This window comes from Podarcis gaigeae (genome assembly GCF_964106915.1).
Source record: "Podarcis gaigeae genome assembly, chromosome: 10".
In the NCBI taxonomy this organism is placed as follows: Eukaryota; Metazoa; Chordata; class Lepidosauria; order Squamata; family Lacertidae; genus Podarcis; species Podarcis gaigeae.
Genome location: NC_139686.1, coordinates 73527617 through 73552761, shown reverse-complemented (window position 1 = coordinate 73552761; position 25145 = coordinate 73527617). Strand labels below are relative to the sequence as shown.

Below are 25145 nucleotides of genomic sequence, written 5' to 3'. Positions count from 1 at the left end.
CTCACCCGGGGTGGGGGGTGGCAAAACCAGACAGTCAGGCAATTGTAAATTTGATGGTGTGGTTTTCTGGTTTCATATCTTTTGATTGCTCATATTTGCCCAAAATCAGAAAACCATGCAAGCAAATGTTCCACACATATAGGCTAAGCTCCGAAGGCACCCTTACTACATGCTGGGAAAGAAGCAAAAGCAGTTGTTCATTCTTCACACACACTTTTCAGACTGCTGCCCAATATATCTGGTGCAGAATTTTTTTGCATGGTTGGTTTGCCCAATTTAATGGTTTTGTGCAAATCTGAGAGATCAAAGGTATGGGGGGTATTGCATTCAGGAACAGAGCTGGAAAAGAAATGAAAGCAATGAGGAAGTCGTGGGCATGGAAAGGGCAGAAAGTGGTGCACTCCGTTGTCTCTTGAGACAGATGCCAACAACATTTTTACAGTAGTTTGTAGGGTGTTTACCTCTCCTCTATATTTTGTTTAACTGCCTGAGTTACTCCCAGCCCCTGTCCTAACCAGGAATGTAATTTTAGAAATCACAGATGTTTTTCCTCATCCCAGATAAGGGCCCACATCATCACTGGGAGCTGCACACAGACGAGTAAATACCAACTATAATTTGGTAATCCAGATTGTCATTCAACACTAATCTCTTGAGAGGATCCTGGTCTTTTGCCAGAGGCCAGAAATTCTACTTTGAAGGCCAACAGGATTTTCCTCCAATGAAACAGTTGCACGGAGTGTTTTCTAACCCAAGGCACTTTTAACCCAGCTGAGCCCCAGTATTTATTTCTCTCCCAATAAAACCCTATTTGCCCAGGCATCTATCTTTCTCTCTACATTAACAAGTTGTGGTATTTAAACTCAGCATTTCACAGAGTATTTCTACAACTGAAGTTAATGTTGGATAACTGCCTCGTGATGGACAGCTAGATGGGTGTTTAGGGGGCCATTCTAAATCACAATTTAAATATTTATTTATCTTATTTATTTATTGAATTTCTATGCCGCCCTATACCCAGAGGTCTCAGGGCGGCCAGGAAGTTCAGATCTAATCGCTGCCATGAACCCACCAGTGGACCCCAGGCAAGCCTCTCTCTCTCAACCTCAGCACACCAGAACAGTGGGATGTGCCTTACAGCTGCTGCAGGGATTAGAAATGTGTAAAACTTCACATGTAAAGCATGTGAAACATCTTGAACACTTGGCCTGCCATATGTCCGAATTTCCTTTGAAAATGGCGTCTGGGCGGAATTTCCGGAAACCAGCTAAAACGTCCCAGAAAACCCAGGCATATGGCAACCCATATTGGAAGTCTTGGGCTTTTTGGCAATTTTCCTTAAAAAACAGTTTTCAAACTCCATTCCCCCACCCCCAACAAAGCTCAACAACTATGGCCAGAAAAAAGCTAAACAACTAAGCTAAACTGATGAAGCATTTTTAGGCATTACCTAAAGTTTAACTGGAGAAAGCCTGACTTCCTTGACTGATTGCCAAAATAACATTGAGCTAACCATCAAACAGGTGAAAAGACTAGGGGGAGGCGGGGCACATTAATGCAAGGGGCACATTGATACACCAACAATATTTCAATATTGAGAAACGTTATTCATGTCGCAACATCACTAAAACGTGTCTATACATGTGTGAGTACAACAGCTTCGACCACGGCGCCCGCCAGTTACCAGTTGGCCTTTGACGAGAGTAGGTATGTTTTTAGCGTGACCAACAAAAAAATTACAAGAAATGTAAAAGTGTTCCAGCGCTGTTTTGCTTCGTTTAGTTAAGATTTAAAAATACCAAAGGTAAGTTATTCCACTCAGTAATCGGGATTATACGTGATTTTTAAATAAGTTCAGCGATTTTATTAATAATTGTTAGTTTTTTTGAAAATGTCCGTTGCGGCACTTTGATACACTAAGACACAGGGCACATTGATACGTATAAAAGTGCCCCAATAGTGCCCCAATATACAAGTTTTGTGGGTGGTGCTGAGGTGGGTGGCACAAGCCCTAGGCCTACAGAGCCTAGGGCTTGCTGATCAGAAGGTCGGCGGTTCGAATCCCCGCGACAGGGTGAGCTCCCATTGCTCGGTCCCTGCTCCCGCCAACCTAGCAGTCCAGAAGCACATCAAAGAGCAAGTAGATAAATAGGTACCGCTCTGGTGGGTAGGTAAACGGCGTTTCCGTGCGCTGCTCTGGTTCACCAGAAGCGGCTTAGTCCTGCTGGCCACATGACCCAGAAGCTGTATGCTGGCTCCCTCGGCCAATAAAGCGAGATGAGCGCTGCTATTTTTTGACTACCTGAGTTCTTATGCTTTTTAAGTTTTCCCAAAGTTTTTTTTTTAATGGATAGGTGGTTGAGGAGAGATTAATGTAAGTTTTGATGTTTTGTTCAGAAAACCTGCCATAAAGTCTATGGTATGTGTGAAACACTGTTAGATTTGATATGTAATTTAGATTTTAAGTAACAAATTGTAAGGCTGATTATGATCTCTTACAATAAAAATTGTTTTTTTTCCATTAATTTTTTGTAAAAAATTCACTGGGCAGCAATTTTTTACTTTTTGAATGTTGTCTAGATTTCTACAACTGATTTAGGGTATTTTTGCACTGCTGAATCAGGAAATGGCATCCGTTTCTCTCCATCAGGTCAGGTTTACTGTAAACTGAATGGTGGGCATTGATAAAGGTAAATACACATAAATTGCATGTTGCTTCACCATTTTTCAAACTTCAGGGCTTGAACTTCCGTTTCTTGGAACTCCTGGAATGCTCAGAGGCAGGGAGGTCTCTCTTCAGAGTCCAACAGTAGTCAGCCATCATGACTGCGTCCCAGCGACCCTGATACCTGGTCTCCATCTCTTTCATGTCCTGATGGAATCTCTCCCCCTGCTCGTCACTCACTGAACCCAGGTTCTCAGGAAACCGGTCCATATGTGAAAATAGGTAGTGCATCTTGACGCTCATGTTGCAGCTCAGGTTTCTGAAAGCAGTCAGCATGTTGTTGACAAGTTCTGCATAGTTTCTGGCCTTATTGTTGCCAAGAAAGTTCTTCACTACCAGAACAAATGCCTTCCACGCTTCCAGTTCCATTTCGTTCATTGACTTTCCAAACTCTGGATGAGCTGACGGATCTGAGGACCGTCAAAGATGCCAGCTTTCAACTTCTCCATGGTCAATCCTGGAAAAGCCTGGCACAAGTAAGTGAAGCAGTCACCATCCTTGTCCAGAGCCTTGGTGAACTGCTTGATTAAGCCGAACTTGATGTGCAGCGGTGGGAAGAGTATTCTGTCTCTGTCCACCAGAGGGTCGTTGATGACGTTCCTTTCTTTGCAAGGCACCAATTCCTCCCGCACAGGCCAGTCCTTCTTCGTGTAATGCTGAGCACGGTCCGTACTATCCACATGCACAGAAAACATGGGTACTTGGTGAAGCCAGACTGTTGTCCCAACAAAAAGTTCACCATCTTCAGGTCAACACAAATAAACCACTTATGCTGATCATAACCAATTTTCTGCAGCACATACTTCACCGCTTCATAGTTCTCCTTCAGTGTACTCGAGTGAGCCAGGGGTATAGAGGCAAACTGGTTGCCGTTGTGTAGCAGAACACATTTCAGTGATCACTTGCTGCTGTCAATGAACAGTCTCCAATCTTTGGGTTCGTACTGTGGCACTCCAAGCTTGAGGAGAAGCTGCGCAATATCTGCACAGTACACCAAGTTCTTCTCATAGAATCATAGAATCGTAGAGTTGGAAGAGACCACAAGGGCCATCGAGTCCAACCCCCTGCCAAGCAGGAAACACCATCAGAGCACTCCTGACATATGGTTGTCAAGCCTCTGCCTAAAGACCTCCAAAGAAGGAGACTCCACCACACTCCTTGGCAGCAAATTCCACTGTCGAACAGCTCTTACTGTCAGGAAGTTCTTCCTAATGTTTAGGTGGAATCTTCTTTCTTGTAGTTTGGATCCATTGCTCCGTGTCCGCTTCTCTGGAGCAGCAGAAAACAACCTTTCTCCCTCCTCTATGTGACATCCTTTTATATATTTGAACATGGCTATCATATCACCCCTTAACCTCCTCTTCTCCAGGCTAAACATGCCCAGCTCCCTTAGCCGTTCCTAATAGGGCATCGTTTCCAGGCCTTTGACCATTTTGGTTGCCCTCCTCTGGACACGTTCCAGTTTCTCAGTGTCCTTCTTGAACTGTAGTGCCCAGAACTGGACACAGTACTCCAGGTGAGGTCTGACCAGAGCAGAATACAGTGGCACTATTACTTCCCTTGATCTAGATGCTATACTCCTATTGATGCAGCCCAGAATTGCATTAGCTTTTTTAGCTGCCGCGTCACACTGTTGGCTCATGTCAAGTTTGTGGTCAACCAAGACTCCTAGATCCTTTTCACATGTACTGCTCTCAAGCCAGGTGTCACCCATCTTGTATTTGTGCCTCTCATTTTTTTTGCCCAAGTGCAATACTTTACATTTCTCCCTGTTAAAATTCATCTTGTTTGTTTTGGCCCAGTTCTCTAATCTGTCAAGGTCGTTTTGAAGTGTGATCCTGTCCTCTGGGGTGTTAGCCACCCCTCCCAGTTTGGTGTCATCTGCAAATTTGATCAGGATGCCCTTGAGTCCATCATCCAAGTCGTTGATAAAGATGTTGAATAAGACCGGGCCCAAGACAGAACCCTGTGGCACCCCACTAGCCACTCTTCTCCAGGATGAAGAGGAACCATTGATGAGCACCCTTTGGTTTCGGTCAGTCAGCCAGTTACAAATCCACTGAGTGGTGGCATAGTCAAGACCGCATTTTACCAGCTTCTTTACAAGAATATCATGGGGCACCTTGTCAAATGCCTTGCTGAAATCAAGGTAGGCTACATCCACTGCGTTCCCTTCATCTACCAGGGTCTCATAGAATCATAGAATCATAGAGCTGGAAGAGACCACAAGGGCCATCGAGTCCAACCCCCTGCCAAGCAGGAAACACCATCAGAGCACTTCTGACATATGGTTGTCAAGCCTCTGCTTAAAGACCTCCAAAGAAGGAGACTCCACCACACTCCTTGGCAGCAAATTCCACTGTCGAACCACTCTTACTGTCAGGAAGTTCTTCCTAATGTTTAGGTGGAATCTTCTTTCTTGTAGTTTGGATCCATTGCTCCGTGTCTGCTTCTCCGTACTCTTGATGCTGATGCGAGCACTGTCAGAGAGGAGGTTTTTTCCCTTCAAACTGGATGCCAACAGTTCGGCAGAGTCCTTTGACAAGCTGAGGTCGCGAACTAGATCATTCAACTTCTTTTGGGAAAATGGATATGGAGCATCATCTTCAATAATAATAATAATAATAAATTTTATTTATATCCCGCCCTCCCCAGCCAAAGCCGGGCTCAGGGTGGCTAACAACAAGCTACAGGATGACATGCTGATTGAAGATCAGGATACTTGAGGCTGCTCCGGTTCTTTCTGTTGATCCCAGCCGCACCAATTTATGGAAGATTTCGAGGTTTTATGACTTCAAACTGATCCCTTTTCGACATAATCACCCAGAACTATCAGACCTGAATACTTCTTGTCATTAAAATAATCATTTCCAATCAAAACAATTATTCGACATGGCATTTTGGAAAGTTCAGAAGATTTATTCCTTTTTAGAAGCTAAGCTATTCTTGTAAACTTCCCTTGCTTGAGAACCTCAGATTCTTTTTTCCGTCCCCTCTGGTCCAATTTTCCTTCAGCTTGAGCAAATACTTGGCACCCAATCAAAGCCAAAACCAGCATTGAATACTGAAAAGAATTCACTACTACCAAACAAATCTCAATCCCATTCCCTTGGAAGAACCAGGAGAACCTCTTTAAAAGGGGGTGTGAGAATGAGGAAGCAAGAACCAGATGTCCCCTGGGCACATACTTAAAGGTAAAGGGGACCCCTGACCATTAGGTCCAGTCATGGCTGACTCTGGGGTTGCGGCGCTCATCTCGCTTTATTGGCCGAGGGAGCCAGCGTACAGCTTCCGGGTCATGTGGTCAGCATGACTAAGCCACTTCTGGCGAACCGGAGCAGTGCACAGAAACGCCGTTTACCTTCCCGCTGAAGCGGTACCTATTTATCTACTTGCACTTTGACATGCTTTCAAACTGCTAGGTTGGCAGGAGCTGGGACCGAGCAACAGGAGCTCACCCCATCGCAGGGATTCAAACCGCCGACCTTCTGATCGGCAAGTCCTAGGCTCTGTGGTTTAACCCACAGCGCCACCCGCGTCCCTCATCTATTACATTACCTTTCTATAAAACAGAAGATATAGTAGCTGTTCTCACAAGAGTGGCTGGCACTCCCTACTTCTCTGTCATGGCAGCAGAATAATCCCACTTGCCCCATTTCAGTTACATCACTCTGGAGACTCCCATCCAGCAGACAGGACTAGTCCAAACAGCCTTCGTTCCCCAAACTTTCAATACTCAGGACACAGTTTTGTTTATGCATTAAAATAAGACACACACATCCATTTACTCTCAATAAGATATATATGTACTTTGCCAATCAGCTCCCAGAACAATGGGCAGGCAATGGTAGGATCCTTCAAGACTGTGTATCTGCACAGCCAGTCAGGGTTCACTGATGGAGTCTTTCTCTTTTAGCAATGGTGATAGCTCAGGTATGCACCCACACAGCCCAGTCCTCATTGGACCTCTTATTTTTATTTTATCCATTTTAAATTAGTTCCTTTTCAAATTAGGCAAGATCTACCATACTTGTCTGTGGTTCAACAGTAAACAATGTAAATAAAGCTTGCTAACAAACACAAACTAGTACATTCACCCTTTGAAATAATAATTGTCAAGTATCACCAATAACTGCCATTAAAAGAATGTGTCCTATTATTAGGCATGGCATGCTTTTCTTTTCTTTAAAAAAAAATTCCAGACAGGACCTTGTCTTCTAGCTGGGAGAGGCGGCATCAGCAGGCAGGTACTTAATGGGCATCATTCTCTTCCTCCAGCAGAGCTTGGGGCTTCTCACTTCAGCAGCCAGAGAAAGAGCTGCCTTAGCAGGTCCCTGCCTCTCCCAGCTTTACAAAGAGTGCAAGTGGCATTTTGCTAAACCTCTCTGGCAGCATCCCAGGATGGTTTTACGGGAAAAGAAAAGAAACGGGAGGAGAAGGGGCGAACAAAAGGAAGTGGGTGGCATCCCAGCTGGCTTCCAACACAGCTTATACTAGAAAGGAAAACTGACCACTTGCAGCAAAATAGTGCAAAATTCCTGTCCAGGGTTCCATCAAGCCTGGACCTGGAGCTTTGCAGCACTGTTCAAGGTTTGCAGAGGGAGGAAGGCAGTTTCAGGAATAACTCTTTTGTCAGCCCTAAATCTGACAACCACATTGATATGCAAGGGGTAGATTTCCAGAGAGTGGGCAGGGGAAAGTGGTCCCTTTTCTTTACCCCAGTTCCTGAAGTTCCTCCCTCCATACGCTGCAGGGAGAGGGCTTGTTCAGCTTGCGGGATACTACAAAGAACTACACAGCAGTGTCTCAAGGTTGGGCACAAGTCAGCAATCACTCACAAGGTGACAGTGAAGTTAATACTTTTTGCAAAAAAACAGAACAGCTCAGGCCTAGTGAGCGCAGCATTTCTTCCTGGTAGAACTTGCCCCTATGAGGCAGCTGTGGGGACTAAAGGTCCACGCCTTCACACAACTAGCTAAATTTCCTCGTCTCCCAGGTCCTTCCCAAGCAATCTGAGACTTCTTCGCCTGATCTTTACCCTCTTCCACCTCTGCCGGTTCTGGGAAACCAGGGTGGGGGGTGGGGAGCTGGTCACAATGGGAGGGGGAACCCCACTGGCTTCGTCAGCAGCCTACCTCATGGCTGCCTCTTGGCCCCAGTCCTCTCCAGCTTCTGCTTCAGCCTTGGAATCTGAACTGCTCTCTGCCACAGCTTCTTCCTGCTCTCTAAACCTAGTGACCTCTTCTGCTTCCAACTCCTCCTCTTTCCAGTCTTCTCCCTGTGACCACTCATTGTCTTTCCACCACCAGTCCCTGGGGGTTCCCTTGGGGATTCCCCAGTTGGTGCCCTTCCACCACTCCTCTGCATCCAGCCAGTCCATTAATTTAGCATGCTGGACTTAGGGCTCTTCCTGCTGATCTGTTTATTAAGCATTCATCCTGATTTGTTTGCAGGGAGATTAGACTGCTATTTAATGAGCAGTCATTCTCATTTGTTTGCTGGCAGGTTAGATGGCGTTGCATCAAAGCAAGTGATATCCCACATTTTCGAGTACAGTTTCCTGTAACAAAAAGTTCAATATTTTGGGGAAGCAGGTTTGTAGGGACTAACATTCCCCTAAATTCCATGAATGCCATTTGGGTTTCCCATTCCCAATGGGATTTCTGAAGATGTGGGCTTCACCCACCCACCCTTGATTGAGATCTGGATCCTCAGATCAGGTCAACCTGAATTGCCAAAGCAGGCCCCGATTCAGATGGCATGTGTTTAGAACCCCAGCACCACCATGTCTATCTGTCTATCATTTAAATTAAGACTTCATACCTCTGATGAAGTGGACCATACTCCAAGAAACCTTTTGCCCTAATGAATTCCTTAATCTTTAAGGTGACCCCAAACTCTGATGTTTGGGAATGATTGTGTGCTTTTTGAAGGAAAGAACCCAGCAAGCAAGAAATAAGGATAGGCTGAAGTTTACATAGGATTTGAATCAGCTAGTCAAATATTTGGCTGCAGATCAACAAATTTAGATACTCAGAATAAAGTTGAGTACTTCCATTGACAATTGACTTCCCGAGATACGGGATTACGCAAAGACATAATTACCAAGTTGCTGTTTTATCAAATCATCAAGATGACTGAGTTTAGCATAAGAGGTGCACCGAGAGCATTGAAGAATTCTGTCCAACTTTATTTTGCAATTCATTATTCATTATTCATTCATTACATTGTTATTTAGATTTTATACTTACAGTAATTATAATGTATATTTAATTAAGTGGTAGCATTCCAGCATGATTATTATATTGTATTTATATATTAGATATATACTGTATAACTGACTTTCAGAGTAATGTTAACCTATTTCAGTTATTTTGCCTTTCAGAGTCTGTTCTTGAAATTATTTGTCAGTATAGTCTGAAAACTGCAGCCCAAACCATTTTTTAAAGACTGAAAAAATTCAGGAAACAAATTATTTTTCAATATTTAGCTGTGTTTGGCTCCAAAGCACTTATTATTGCCAGCTATGTCAGATCTCTTCCCACAGTACTTACAGAGGAGATGGGATTTGCATGTCCTAGTTAGAAAGGCAGCTTTATTGACAAAAAAGAAGAATTTATATTCATGATTTATGGAAGCAAAAAATACTTTAGGGCCGGCCCATGTATGGCAGCTTGCATTCCAACTGTTTACATGTGTGATTTCTTTAAAAAACTGAAATGGGACAAGTGGGATTATTCTGCTGCCATGACAGAGAAGTAGGGAATGCCAACCACTCTTGTGAGAACATCTACTATATCTTCTGTTTTATAGAAAGGTAATGTAATAGATGAGGGACGCGGGTGGCGCTGTGGGTTAAACCACTGAGCCTAGGACTTGCCGATCAGAAGGTCGGCGGTTCGAATCCCTGCAATGGGGTGAGCTCCCGTTGCTTGGTCCCTGCTCCTGCCAACCTAGCAGTTCAAAAGCACGTCAAAGTGCAAGTAGATAAATAGGTACCGCTCCAGCGGGAAGGTAAACAGCGTTTCTGTGCACTGCTCTGGTTCGCCAGAAGCGGCTTACGTCATGCTGGCCACATGACCCGGAAGCTGTACGCCGGCTCCCTCAGCCAATAAAATGAGATGAGCGCCACAACCCCAGAGTCTGCCACGACTGGACCTAATGGTCAGGGATCCCTTTACCTTTAATGTAATAGATAATGGATTAAAATATAGATTGTCTAAGAGACATCTTGCTCAAAGGATAATATACTTAATACCAAAACTTTAAATTCCACACACAACACGTAAAGATGCAGGAAAAGCCAGCAGTTGGTTGTTGTTATTGAGATAATATCCCATAACCCACAAGTACTGTACTTTGAAGTACTTATTAAATTCCACATTTCTGAGTCTTCATATTGTAGCTGCAATAAACATACCTATGTGGCATGAATGCATAGTATATAAAGAAGCAAAGACAGCTGCAAGTTTGGTTTTTATCCTACAGACATGTTTTCATTTAATTCAGTGCATATGGAGCAGTGGTCCCCTCCCTGTGAGAATTGAGGTTACAGGGAAGCAAGCAGAGCGCCTTCTCGGTAGTGGCACCCGCCCTGTGGAACGCTCTCCCACCAGATGTCAAGGAGATTAATAACTATACGACTTTTAGAAGACAACTGAAGGCAGCACTGTATGGGGATGTTTATAACGTTTCATGTTTTATGGTGTTTTTATATTTTGCTGGAGGTCATCCAGAGTGGCTGGAGCATATAAATAAAACATCATCATCATCATCATCATCATCATCATCATCATTATTATTAGATTGATAACTCTAACAGACAGTTTTTATGTTACAAGAATAAAATCCTTTCAGCTTGTTTATGGTTGCTTCCCACAACATCCAAGTAACGTTTTGCCCAAGAGACTCTAGGTGCTTCTGGAATGTTTATTGCACATTTGTCCTGATATTTTTTTTGCAGGGAGACTAGACAACATCAGCTATTTAACTGAGCATTTGATCTGATTTGTTTGAGGGGAAGTTAGATGACATTGCATAAAAGCAAGTGCTACCTCAAAATTTCCATTGCATTTTCCGGTTCCTTTCTTTATCACAAAAATCTGATCTTTTTGAGAAGCAGATTTGTTGCGTAAGACCTCCCAATGCACTATAATTGCACAACTTGAATTTGCCAGTCTGTGATTGACTCCCACCTAGGGTTGCCATATGCCCGGAATTTCCTGGACATGGCTGGGATCCGGCTGTCGGAAACAGTGTCTAGGTGGAAATTGCTGAAATGTCTGGGGAAATCCAAACAAATGGCAACCCATGTTGGAAATGTAGTTTTTGGTGAATTTCCTTTAAAAACTTTGGGGGAAACCAAAAATCTTTGGCCAAAAAACCCCACTTGGAAATAGCAACAGCCTGGAAGCAGTTTGTGGGGAATCCCTTGCTATGCAGCATCTTTCTGAAAAGGCAACTGCGGTTTCAAGTGACCTGCAAGCCATGCCTGAGGCCAAGAAGTGGGAGAGACACCTGGGATGAGCTGTCTCGTGAGTTAATGGCAGAAGCACTTCGTGGTCCATGGTTTCCTCTCTCTTGCCACGATTCTCAGCTTGTAAATCATTCTGAAGCACATCTGCCTCTCACCATGGAGCCATTAAAAGACAGCAGCATTTCTCCTTCTGCTATACCAGGAGCAAAGGGGAAGAAAATGACCTAGGAGCGGAAACTCCCCTCTCGCCTTGTTTTTATCAAGGACTGAATATAGGTCAGATGAAATGAGAAATTATCTCAAGATCTGTCCAGGAAAATGTCTCTGAAAGCATCGGAACGAGAAAAGAGAAGGCTGGAGCCAGGCTGGGGCAAATCCAAGATGGAGATTGCTGGCAGTCAGCAAGAAGATGATGCCATCTGTTCACTGCATTTTCAAGGAACAGGAAAATATTTAAGGGGGGAGATAACTGAAGAGACAGACAAAGCCATATTTTGGTGAGGGGGGGTCACTTAGTTTTTAGTCAACATTATGAGGCAAGAGCGTGCTTGGATGGAAGAGAACAGCCAGTCAAATACAGTCAAGGAAATGTGCATTTGGCTGCCCAAACTGCGAGCTGCTGCATTCAGATTCATCTACAGCCCATTTAGCCTAAAGCTTTGCATTGGTCAGACAACTCTGCTCTGCAGTCACCAGGCTCTGCCTTTTCATCATTCCTTGGCCCACAGACCAGGACGACGATATAAGGTTTCTGCATCCCATCAGGTCAAGCTTGCCAAGTTGGCTCCCCTCTTTTCCAAGATAAATCATGCATCGCCAGCTTAGCGTCAGTATTTGTCTCACCAAAGCCCAAACCTTTGCCTCTTGAATTATAGGGCTATTAATTCCATTCTCTGGAAGTTGTGAGAGTCCACTGTTGTCTGCCCTCCACCCTGGCATCATCTGAAGGAATGTGTCACACTCACAGCTAATCCAGACCTCCCTTCCTAAATAGAAAGAACTGGCTAATACTCAGCCAGGCACCATTCACCACTCTGGTCCCAAACTGGCAGAGCTCACAAACATTCCCAGGAGAGCTTTTCCAGCTCTACAGTGACCGGAGAATCTTTAATTCAGGAGTGGGGGCCTCAGGCACAGGGCTGAAAGGGCCCTCTCCAGGCCACCCCATCTTGTCCTTGCCAGACTCCCCGACATCAAATGAAGTCACCTCCCTCTCCTCTCGCCGTGACCCCTCCCAAATCTCTTCTGAGCATTTTCCTGACCTCTGGGGATACTGGGGAGGGGCACACAAAGAGAAGATAGGGAGGGGACGCTCCATTGCACCAGCGGAAGACGGCGACGTTGGATCCAACCCATTACAAATACTCCCAGTATGAATTCAGACCTTTAGGACAGTGTTTCCCAACCCTTTTTCTGACCATGGCCCCCTTCCAACCTTGTTTCCTTCCTGTTGCCACCCCAATGGGTGTAGCCAAGGTGGGCAGCTGCTCCTCCAATAAGTATAAATCAATACAAATCAATACAAATCCGAGGTTCTTGTTATGTACTGAAGTTCTCACCCTGGGCCAGCAGGGGGATACTGTAGATAGTTATGCAAAAGAAGGATAGAAAGTGACGTTCAGTGATTGGATAGAAAGTTGCTACAGTAACGTTGTACTGGAGCTCTATATCAGCAGGCTGACTGAACCCTTCAGTTCTGTTCTGTTCTGGCCTCTGAATAAACAAGAGCTGTTTGAAGAATCACTGTGTCATCTGATATGTTCACCCACAATTTAACAGTTCTGTCCCCCCCCCCCAACAAAAGCCTGCCCCCTAACCAGACGACCCCACTTGGCTAGGCGCTGGAGTGGATTTCACCCCATGCCTTGCAGAGCCAGGCTGATGCTGCAGACAATATCCAAAGGCCCTGATCCACTAGGCGTTGGGGTGGATTGCACCCTGCAGAGTCAGGCCCAGGCTGCCCCCAGGCCCAGCACTGGCGGCAGCAACAAGCAGCTCCGGCTTGCCCAGCCCTACCCATTGCCAACCCATCACTGCCCTTACCTGACCTGGGGGTTCTGGATTGCAGGCTCTACTGGTCAAAAGGGGAGTCTCAGCGATCACCGTCTCCTGCTGGAAAGAAACCAGGACTGCTCCAAGAAAACGCACGTGGCAAAAAGGAGCACTAGGCCCTGGTGGGCTGCCCCCTTATCCACTTGGGATTGGCCAAGTGGAGAGCCAGCTATTCAGGATTTATTTAAAAAAGAAATCCCCCTTCTCACTTCCCTCTATGCCCCCCTAGCCTTGTGCTGTGACCCCCCCGTAATGGGAATTGGGGTTGCTTGTGCGTAAATTCCAAACTGCTCCGAGCTGGTTGTATAGCTGGACCTTTTCCCGGTTTGACAGCCCTAAAAACGCGACTGTCTCAGTCACTGGCAGTATCCGTCAGTGGGCGTTTCCTAAACTTTCTCCAACATAAGAATTCCTTAACAGCCAACCTCCTCCTTGCTTCTCTGCACGGAAGCCTTCTGCGCAGAGTGGGTGTGCCAAGCGGTGGTCCTGCACTCTCCTCACTGACCTCACTGGAAGAGTCTCGGAGCCTCCCCTCCGAAGTACTCTCAGCCTCTCCTTTCTTCCTGGTGTCACCTTGGTTTCCTTCCCCAGCGGAAGCTCTCTCTCTCTCCTTGCTGGTTCCCTCTCCGGCATCATTAGGGAGCCTTACCTCTCCACTCGGCTCCGATGTCAGTTCCCTGACACCCCCGTTTACACATTTTTCACCTGCTGCCCTCTTGAACTATCCTGGGTCCCCCAGGGGACGATATGCCCCCCCCCTTGGGAAACACTGCTCTAGTAGATCAAAAGAGACTATAATTTCACTTTTTCCTGTGTAGCCATGGCAATAAGGTGTGGCTCATTGTACACCTGAAGCCAAAGCTTGCAGGCATGTTTGGCGGGTGAAAACATACCAAAAGCCTTTAGCCAAGTTGGCTCAATTTTCCCGGTAGAAACCTGAGCAGCCTGGTGCACATTCCAAAGACTCCTTAATCTTTCTTCCATGTGGCTTCACACCCAATCCAAGCTGTTCTTGGGAGTTTGCTGCCCAGGATCACGAGGCTTATTCCTGGGACATGAGCGCCAGCTGGTCACGAGGGCGAGACCCAGGGCAAGTGGTTTGGAAGACAGCACAGGCCCAGTTCCAAGGTTCCCTTTGTGGCCTGATCCTCTCCAAGAGCGCTGGACAACAAGCAGCATGTCAGCAAGGGCAATGAGACTGTTCATCTCCTGCCACTACTAGGCATGCTAGAAACTGACGGGGGCTGGAAAGCACCAAGTGAGCAGTCAAGGAACACCAGCAGTTATCAAACAAATCAACGGACAGACACTCCCCCAAAATGAGTCTGGCCCCAACCCAGGAAAAGCGTTCAGCTCCACTTCAGTCCCACTGAAACCAGCAGGAGAAGTATATAATGGCCAACTTGAGGTCGTATTCAGTTCCACACACTTTATTTGGATTGGGTTGAGGGGGGCACTGGTTACACAACATTTTCAAATCACACCAAGTCATAGGACATGCTGAATTTTTCAACTTTCCAATTCAAAAAATGAGGGGTGCTAAAAAGTCGTAAAATGACTTGGGAATTCAAAAGATATTTTGGTTAAATTAATATAATTCAGTTTTTCTTGGTAAGTAGAATGTGTGTAAAATTGCACAGAAATAAAAATTGATTGCCAAGTATTTGTGGTTATATTATATATAAATATCAATATTATTATTTAGTATTTCCTAACATTTTCAGAAGATAAAATTTAAAATATTTGGTTTTATGAAAGTAGTTCATGTGCTTCTTCATCAGACATAGGCTTACTAAGCTAAATGTTGTCTAGTCACAAAAATAACAGCATGTTTGAATTCCTCACATCAACATCTTTTTAAGACCCCTCGCTGAAGAAATTTGCAAAAATTAAGTTTCGCCTGCTAAAATGGCACACCCTGCTCACGAAACATGACTATGATGATACTAAAAGTGAGTAAGAAATGTAAGAAAATACATTATTAACCCACTGATAATACCCAAGTGATGAATGTTTGGGAGTGGAAAGTGTGATGTGATGTTAAGGAAATGTGTGTCATTTTCACATATCTTTATTTTTTTAGCTGGGGACTTCCACCCACACATCATCCACCAGCCTGGACACTGCTTCAGGCATGGAATGAAAGCAAGAAAAGAAACGATTGCAGACATGGAGGGAGTTCTCCACTAACTTACTCATTACAAGTGCCTTCCCCTAATGCTCACGTGAGGCAGGTATGCCAATGTGCGGCCAGATTATGGAAATAAGATGTTGCCACTAACAATTTTTCCTCTTGATTTCACATGGGGGGGGGGGAGGCAGTTGTGCCTGTTCTATCCATTCCTCCAAAAATATTCCATCTGGATTAGCATGGCAGAATACTTGAGCAAAGTCAACTTGAGGAAAATGTACGTTCCCTATTCACTTGATATCCTTTTGCTGTGACATAAACCAGAAAGGAACTGACAATTGCCGTTCTCCATCCTCCGCGTGGCCTTGTCCTGGACCACGCTGGGTGCACGATTCCATCTGGCCATCCTAACCTTTGGATGAGACATTTAATGCAAAGAGGCGGATCCACATTTCAAATGCAAAACTTTGAACTCAAGTGTGACGCGGCAGCTAAAAGTGTGACGCGGCAGCTAAAAAAGCCCATGCAATTCTGGGCTGCATCAATAGGAGTATAGCATCTAGATCAAGGGAAGTAATAGTGCCACTGTATTCTGCTCTGGTCAGACCTCACCTGGAGTACTGTGTCCAGTTCTGGGCACCACAGTTCAAGAAGGACACTGACAAACTGGAACGTGTCCAGAGGAGGGCAACCAAAATGGTCAAAGGCCTGGAAACGATGCCTTATGAGGAACGGCTAAGGGAGCTGGGCATGTTTAGTCTGGAGAAGAGGAGGTTAAGGGGTGATATGATAGCCATGTTCAAATATATAAAAGGATGTCATATAGAGGAGGGAGAAAGGTTGTTTTCTGCTGCTCCAGAGAAGCGGACACGGAGCAATGGATCCAAACTACAAAAAAGAAGATTCCACCTAAACATTAGGAGGAACTTCCTGACAGTAAGAGCTGTTCGACAGTGGAATTTGCTGCCAAGGAGTGTGGTGGAGTCTCCTTCTTTGGAGGTTTTTAGGCAGGGACTTGACAACCATATGTCAGGAGTGCTCTGATGGTGTTTCCTGCTTGGCAGGGGGTTGGACTCGATGGGCCTTGTGGTCTCTTCCAACTCTATGATTCTATGATTCTAAGTCTTGCTCCTCTAAAGGACTGAGGGGCCCACGCCAGGACCTCAGGGTGCCCCTCAGCCATGGGGGGGGGGGGTGCCGAAGAAGGGGAAACCTGGAAGCTTTTGTAGAGTTTGGAATTTGGTGGGGTTCCCTACTGCAAGGGCGGCAGTGACCTTTTCCAACTCTAGTGAAGTAAACTGTCTTGTAGGTGTATCAGAAAGAAGGCAAGGCACCCCCCCCCCAAATATGGAGGTTCAGTTCCTTCACAAGGTCCCAGGGGATGATATGCTTAAAATATGCCTGGGAGCCAAGGGAACTTGAAGGGGAGCAATGGCCACACCGCTTCAACTGCAAAGACTGCGGTTGCCAGGACTCCCGATGTCAGGCTGTGGCAAAATAACAACTCTCAGTGCTATAACGGAGGTGCAGAGCAGGGGCTGAGAGCCACCTGGTGGCCAGCTACAAAAGCTCTGACTTGGTTGGCATTTCGTGACTCCTTTAATTCTGGCAGGCTTCATGTGTGAAATCTCCTAAGGAGCTGACGACTGTCAAGTCCTAATGATCATTTCTCCTTACCTGTCAAATATTGTTAGATACTAAGTGGTCTGTCAAACGTTAGGGAAAGTGCCACCCGTATTCGACAGCTGACATGTAACAGCATTTTTCTTATGATATTTGATTTTTAATATTGATTGATTGATTGATTGATTGATTGATTGATTGATCTACAATATTTACAAACCACCCAAAAAATGAAGGTTCTCTGAGCAGCTTCCTGTAAGCCTGAAAACCAAAGAAGGCAACGTTTACAGGGCAATCCTATGCATATAGACACAAAAGTACCGTAACTTACAGGGCACTCATATCCTTACCTGCACAAAACTAAGTCCCACAGATTTCAGTAGAGCTTACTCCAAAATCAGTGAGCATAGGATTGGAGCTGTAGGACTGGATCCCAGTTTAGGTTGTAATCCTAATCCCACCTACCTGGGAGAATTCAACGGGATTTATTGAAATGAGTAGACAGTAGTCCTGGGGCTCATCCACACTTAAACTTTGCTCTGCATTTCTAGGCACAGGTCCAAGTGCTTTGGGGGCTGGTCCTGCTGCTTTCACCCTGAAAATCCTCTCTTTACTGCTGAATTGGATCAAACAACAATCTGTGGAAAGCAGAATTGCCATTTGTTCTGATTCAGAATTAAAGAGCAGGTTTTCCTGAGGAAGGGGGGGAGACACAGCACTCAGACACAGACCAGGAAAGTGCAGACCTATCCCTGGAAAGTGTGGGGCAGCAGAACAAGCACCCCTGCCCTGCTGGCCATGCCCACGTCACCACTGGCTGCTGACGCTCGCTGCTCCTGCCAGGGCACACCACGGCCTGACCCCTGGCTCAAAAGGAGGGGGCGAGGGGCTGGGGCGAGCCTGGCCTGCTCCCCCCACCCCAGCCCTGATTCGCTCAGGTTGGCGCCACAACCTCCTGGCACATGAGGGGAATGGATTCCACAACTTCCAAAATACCATTTTTACACGTGGCGTCCTCCCCTTCTTTCATTTCACAGAGCCACAGGAGCCTCTGCGGCCTACCTATCTTCAGAGCTAGGAGACAGAAAGGAAAATAAAAGCAGAGGAAGAAGATAACAGATAGGAAATGTCCAGAAATCCCAAAGTCTAAACTCACAGACCCTGGCTTATGTCTCGCAGCAGGACTCAGGATACACCCTGGACCTCCACCTTCCTCTGTTCCCTCACTGTGTCAAATTAAAGATTGTAAGCCCCTCGGGGCAGGAACCCATTCTCAAGGGGCACATGCAGCGATGGTGCAAAGAAATAACACAAAATAAATCTCGCTACGCTCCTGCCCTGTGCAAGCTGAAGCCCGCCAGACGCCTTTCCCTTAAAACAAAAGGTGTGTACAGACCATCCATTGGGGGCTCCTGCAGCTTGAAAAGGGGCTAAGTCCTCAGAGCTGCATTGCGGACAGGCAGGGGCTTGGACCTTAGAAATGCAATTGGCAGAGAGGGCTCTGTGTGAGGTCTGCTCTCCTGGAGAGAAAGGAGTATGCAGTGGTACCTCGGGTTACATACGCTTCAGGTTACATACACTTCAGGTTACAGACTCTGCTAACCCAGAAATAGTGCTTCAGGTTAAGAACTTTGCTTCAGGTTGAGAACAGAAATTGTGCTCTGGTGGCGCGGCAGCAGCAGGAGGCCCCATTAGCTAAAGTGGTGCTTCAGCTTAAGAACAGTTTCAGGTTAAGTACAGACCACCGGAACAAATTAAGTACATAACCCGAGGTACCACTGTATTGCACTTTGTGTTCCCCTCTCTCTTGGACCCGTGTTGGATGCAGACATACCTCTTCCGCATGTGCCTGCCGCTGGTTATGTAAATGTCAGTTCATCACCCCCAACTTTTGTACCAAAACTGACATTTACATAACCAACGCCAGGGGATCCAGACACTCACCCTGGGTCCATGTTCCTTGGGAGACCGGAGACACAGAGACGGTCGGAGCTCCAGAAATATGCTTTATTCTCCTATTGCCACTTTCTGTCTGCATGGAGGGAATCTGCATCTGACAGCAGGGTCTTGTCAAGAGGGGCTTGTTCTTCACAGCAGGGCAGCCCTGGAGTCCAAGGAATCTCTCCCTGGCTCTCCGATGGGCCAGCAACCCCTTTTAGCATGTTCATCTCTCTATCCCAGGTAAGGCCCTGGCTTGGAAAGAAATTGGAGCCTGCACTTTCCCACTGGCCTCCAATCTTCCCTTCAATACTTCAAATCCTCAAACCCCTACCATTTATTAATCTCCAGGTTTAGGGGTGTACCCTGCAAATCCAGAAAGTATTTTGCCTGCATAGTTTTTACTGCTACTGTTGCTGTGAATCAATGCATGATAATAAAATAAGGCTTATTTTTAAACTTCTTAGCTTGCTGCCTGATTCTTTCTGAAGTGGTCTTTCTGAAGTGGACTTGCTCCAAACAAGGTTTCGCAGCCTAACTCCTAAGCTTTTGGGGATTTAAAAACTCTGTTCGGCTCACATTTGTGGGTATCTGGAGAGATAAATTTCAATTAATGTATCCTCTCCTTCCTGTTAAAACCCCTTCCACACAGGGGCAAGATCCTGAAACTTTGGGACATTCCCTTTAAAAAGATCTAGAACGTGTTTAGCATCAATGAGTGTGAATGTTGCCATTTTAATGGAATGACCCCATGATTTCAAGGTGTGACGTGAACGCAGCCTTAGAGTAAAGAGAATAGAGGCATGGAAAGACAATCTGGTTCAACCTTGTAAGCAACCCGTTATTAACAACGGAAAAAATCATATGGGGACCACAGCTGAGGACCTGCCAAGATGTCAACAGCTGTGGACAAGTCAAGCCACGGAGCCAAGACACATGCACCTGTGTTGGGTGACGCTAATAATAATAATAATAATAATTCTATGCCACTCATCTCCTCTGGGCCTCAGAGCTCCTCCTACCTTCAGAGTTCCTTCTCATGGTCACTGATGGGCACACTTGATCCTATGACTGGACTACTGATCCTGAAGAGCTGCCCAGCCCAGCTTCAGGTCCCCCCCTTCTAGGACCCACCGCTCTCAACTGACTCTCAACTGCCTCCCCCCAACATTCACTCTCCCTTTCCAAGCCTCCTCCAACCTTCCGTCTCCACCAGAATTCCTCTCTCTCTCTTCCCCCTCCCTCCCTGCTGGACATTCACTTGGGAATTCTAATAGAATCACCTTCATTGCCCTATTGCAAAAAGAGAGGAAGAGGTTACAGATGGGAAATGTCCGGGAATCCCAAAGTCTAAACTCACAGACCCTGGCTTATGTCTTGCAGCAGGACTCAGGATACACCCTGGACCTCAACCTTCCTCTGTTCCCTCCCTGTGTCAAATTAAAGATTGTAAGCCCCTCGGGGCAGGATGGAGCCCTTGGTTATACTTGAAGGAAGCCCAGTGAAATTGCATGGTATTTCTGAGACATAAGAAGGTAGCGCATAAACCATTGGCACAAATGCTTAAAATGTTCCAAAGTAACATTTTAAGTAACATTTAGTAAGTATGAGTCTGCAGTAGGCCACCCACTCTGTCTCATCAGACAGGCTCATCTGGAGAACATTAAATGGTGTTGTTTATCAACCCTCCTTGTGAGGAAGAGTGGGAGAACTCTTTTGTGGGGATTTTGAGCATGCAGGGTTGAAGCAGAGCTTTTCCTGGGTGGCGCAGTGTATGACCATGTGGCCATCTACTGGGACTGCAGACAGGACCAGCAAGGAGGACATCCTGGGCTGCCTTCCACCTTGGCTTCTCCATGCGCAGCTGCCGTTAGAGCAATAAGCCGCCTTGTCTAATAGCCTCCCCCTCCCCTTGTGTTTGCAGTCACTTATTAGGTCACAATAAGAGTCATACCAGGTGCCTACATGTTAATTTAACCACAGCATAACTTTTCTGAACTCTAGACTTTAACTGTTGAAAGAATAAGGCTCAGATCTTTTGTGCCAAGCTTAAGTGGGGAGGAATAATGATGCAAAATCACCCATCAAATTCTTTGCCGTCTGCACTGTTTTACGAGAGCTTTGTGAGTTGGAAGCAACTGGTGTTGAAAATGGTTGGCAGGAGTTTGTATATATACCATTTCTTGTTAGCAATAAACCAGACCTCTAGAGAAGTTTCTGCAGAAAACTTTCTTGCAAGACTGTACAAAATATGGTCATCCAACACCATTGTTTTGGTGCCAGTCTTTGTTCTACCTTAATAAGAACATACTGGAGGTAAGTCAAGTAACCCCATTCCATTTTTGCCTAGCCTCTACTGACACTGCATTATAAGGCAAAGAAGGCAGGGGATGGTGCACAGGCAACATATTCATTCATGAGGATATTCAAAGTCTCAGATCTTCTTAGAGCTCATCCACACTTCTAGGCACAGGTTTAAAGTTCCCTGTCTGAGGGCTTTTGCTCCCCCCCCCCCCCCGTTGCTTTCCTGCAAAAAAATCTGCAGGAAACCCAATTGCCATTTGTTCTGATTTAGCATTAAAGAGCAGGTTTTCCTGAGGAAAGTGCCAGGGCAAAAATAAATAAATCACTTTGACATGGATCAGGAAAGCACAGACCTATGGCTAGAAAGTGTGGGGCAAAAAGTAAGTAGGGATGAGCCCTTACTGTGCTCAACACCAAAACATTCAGACTGTTGAACAATAGCGGTCTGCTTTCCCTGCTCTTTCACCTTGTCCACCATGAAAGGAGAGCTAAGGCACCCAGAGATAAACTGCAGAGGAAGAAAGATAGCTGACTCCACCCCCCCTCCTGTAAGGCGGGCTGAAGCAGCTGCATCGGGCAGCAGAAGCACAAGAGGCAGAGCCCTGCCTGCCCCACCACTTCTGGCGACGGCAGAATGCCCCCACCAGCATTCTGGCATGTGGCATTGCCGCTCTTCTTCCTCGCCCAGGGCCAGAGAAGACAAGCGTCTCAGCATTGCGGCCTGCTCCTGAGGTCGACGAGAGGGGGGCTATTCTGCAGCAGGGTGGGGAGCAGAGAGGGGCAAATTCCCATTTCGTCTCAGATGGTGAAATGGAACAGGCCGCCCCTTCCTAACCATGTTTACTCAGAAGCCCCATTGAATTCAGTGGGGCTTACAGGTAAGTGGCTTTCAGATTGCAGCCTTAGCTGGATATAACCCAGAGAGCTCAGGAAAAGGAACTTCTGCATCTTGGGGGCGGGATTCTGCTAAAGTTTTTTTGCATTACTGAACCAAATCAGATCAAATTGTAACATTTAGGCTCAAACCTCTTTCCCTTGTTCCAAGAGAGGACCTAACACCCTTTTTGTTTTATAACTGCTTGGTTTTTAAGAAATATAAATTCTTCAGTCTATGCAGATATATATGTAATATGTACATTGCTCCTTCCAGAGAAAGACTGGGGTTTGGGGTTTTTAAAGTTACTTATGTAAGTGGCTGCCAAGTGGAGATTACCTCTCAATGAGATGCATGTATTTGATCTACCAGTTCTCATATGTTGATTGAGCGGAGGGTGACTGACTGCTCCACATGACATTTTGATGACCCTTTCTATACACCTGGTTTGAGTTTAAAATTAGTGATGGAACATACATCTAGGCATCGTTCCAGCAGTTTCCCATTTCATAATGATGGCTTTAGAAGAACACATTACAATGAGTCCACAAACGTCTATCATAAAACACATCCAGAATTCTTCTCTATAATTTTTCAAAATGAGCACAATATTGTCCTTTTATGAGACCTTGAGGCCTCTTGCATTTATATTTTGGGCATAAAGAAACTTATTATTTTGCCACCAGAAACCACTGGTAATTAAAGGATTGGCAATAGCCTGATGAATGGTCTTACATTGTATTAAATTGTCTTTGTTATAATGGTTGCATGTGGATAACTTGTAGTTTATTATATAGCAGCAAAATGCACATTATAATGGAATCAGAGGAGGGGGAGGGCTCTCCCCTGTAGGCCACCTTGAATGGAGAGTCATTGTGCCCTCATCATGGCTAAACCATGGCTCTAAGGAAGAAAGTAACCCCATTGAGAGAGAGTGAATGCTAAACTGATTTGTTTCGCCCTGGTGACACCATCCATTGAGAATCAAGCTCACTCCTTCATCTGCCTTGGTCCATCCTTAGAAGAGTTCCTTTGTCATACTAGAGTCTGGCAGTGAAAAAGAGCTAATGCTACTCTAGGCTGCATCAACAGAAGTCTAGTGCCCAGATTAAGGGAAGTCATAGTCCCACTCTCTTCTGCCTTGGTCAGACCACACCTGGAGTACTGTCTCCAGTTCTGGACACCACAATTTAAGAAAGATGTTGACAAGCCAGAACGTGTACAGAGGAGGGGGACCGAGATGATCCAGGGTCTGGAAAACAAGCCTTATGAGGAATGGTCAAAGGAGCTGGGTCTGTTTAGCCTGGAAAAGAAGAGACTGAGAGGAGATATGATAGCCAATCTTCAAATGTCTCAAGGGCTGTTACATGGAAGTGGGAACAAGCTTGTTTTTCCTGCTCTGAAGGGTAGGATTCAAACCAATGGCTTCAAGTTCCAAGACTAAACATCAGGAAACACTTTATGATAGTAAGAGGTGTTCGGCAATGGAATGATCTCCTTCAGGAAGTTGTGGACTCTCCTTCCTTGGAGGTTTTTAAGCAGAGGTTGGGTGGCCATCTGCCATGGATGCTTTAGCTGAGATTCCTGCACTGCAGGGGGTTGGACTAGATGACCCCTGGGGGTCCCTTCCAACTCTACCATTCTAATGAGCCATCACCCAGGTTATCACCTCAACACAGGAAGCTAGCCTGGTTTATATTTTAACATTGGCTGGATCCAGGGATTAGAAGGATCTCACAAACAGCCTACTTCCTCCCTCGCCCCCAGCTCATAACAATACTATCTGAAGCTCATCAGACCAAGGAAATCAATGCATAAAGCTGAAGAGGGGGTAGGAAGTGGTATTCCAGTAATCTTCCAGAGAGAGCTGTAGCTGGTGTTTCAGTTCCGCCCTTAGATTAAATCCCTAAGCACCTTTGCCCAAATTGTGCAACTCAAAGGACTCCAGTCCCACCCAGGAGCCAAGTGCATTGCACTCTTCCTTGTACACACTGTGAGAGGAGTGTCTGCACACCTGCTGCCAATTCGCTGGGTGCTTCGCTAATGTTACAGACCTGGCTCCATGTGTGTCAAATTTACACCTTTGGCTTCTGACTGGGTCATGCCCTGGTGGGCCTTCCTTTCTTTACTTTTTAAAGTGATATGCATTTTATTTGTTCATTCTTCATTTGAGAAGACCATGCACAATCATTTAAAAATCAGTTGCAAATTGTTCCAGGCACTCAGAATGGAGGAGACGACAGTTATTACCAGTGCTTTTTTTCTGGGGTGCTCAAGGGTACGCAGTACAGGCACCTCTTTCCCCAAATGTCAAAAGTGTGGCACTTACTGTAACAACTTTATGGTGAGTACTGGCACCTTTTTTTCTACCTATATAAAAAAGGCCCTGGTTTTTACTGATATCACAGATGCTAACCAATAGGCATGCTCCAGAGCTGGCTTTTCTCTGGTCCACGATGTGAGCAGGGCATACATTTTGCAGAACTTTATTTTTTAAAAAATAGATTCAGGATAGAAAAAAGGAATGTTGTGAGGATACAGCTACACCAGTCGCTGTTCAAATGTTAGGAAGAGGTGCAAAGACAGCAGACATTTTCCAATTGCTCATGAGAAAGGAAGTCCTGTGATGAAACCACAACAGTTAGGATTAGGAAGGAACCATTCTATTCCTAGGTTAACCCAGGTTTTCTCTCTGACCATGGGAAAATTCCTTCAGTTTGTTTTCAAAATGTTAGATATTTCAGGACTTTATTATGGCCGTCCCGTAAATGTGACACCTTGTCACCGTCATCAATTTTTACCCTGCTCTTCTGTTTAAAACAATCAAGCAACACCCCCAAAAGTATGCAGTCTGATATGAAACCAATACAAAGTTAAACCGATACAAAACATGAGGCAATACTAAAGATAACAGCAGCAAGAAACCAATACAAGAACTATTTAAATATGTTTAAATGCTGTCCTTTATAACAGTGTCTCACATGTTTAGACATAGCTGGGGGGATAAGTTCCCACCAACCTA

The 25145-nt window shown here is 45.5% G+C and overlaps 1 protein-coding gene across 1 annotated transcript in view; it reads right to left on the bottom strand.

The window, feature by feature from the left end:
* The window catches only part of FAM107B (family with sequence similarity 107 member B), a 98298-nt gene extending 78199 nt beyond the window's left edge, over positions 1-20099 (bottom strand). The window contains exon 1 of the mRNA XM_083701663.1: positions 19968-20099. The gene's annotated coding sequence lies outside the window, so the exon portion shown is untranslated. The remainder of the gene's footprint in view (positions 1-19967) is intronic.
* Between the last annotated feature and the right edge of the window lie 5046 nt (positions 20100-25145).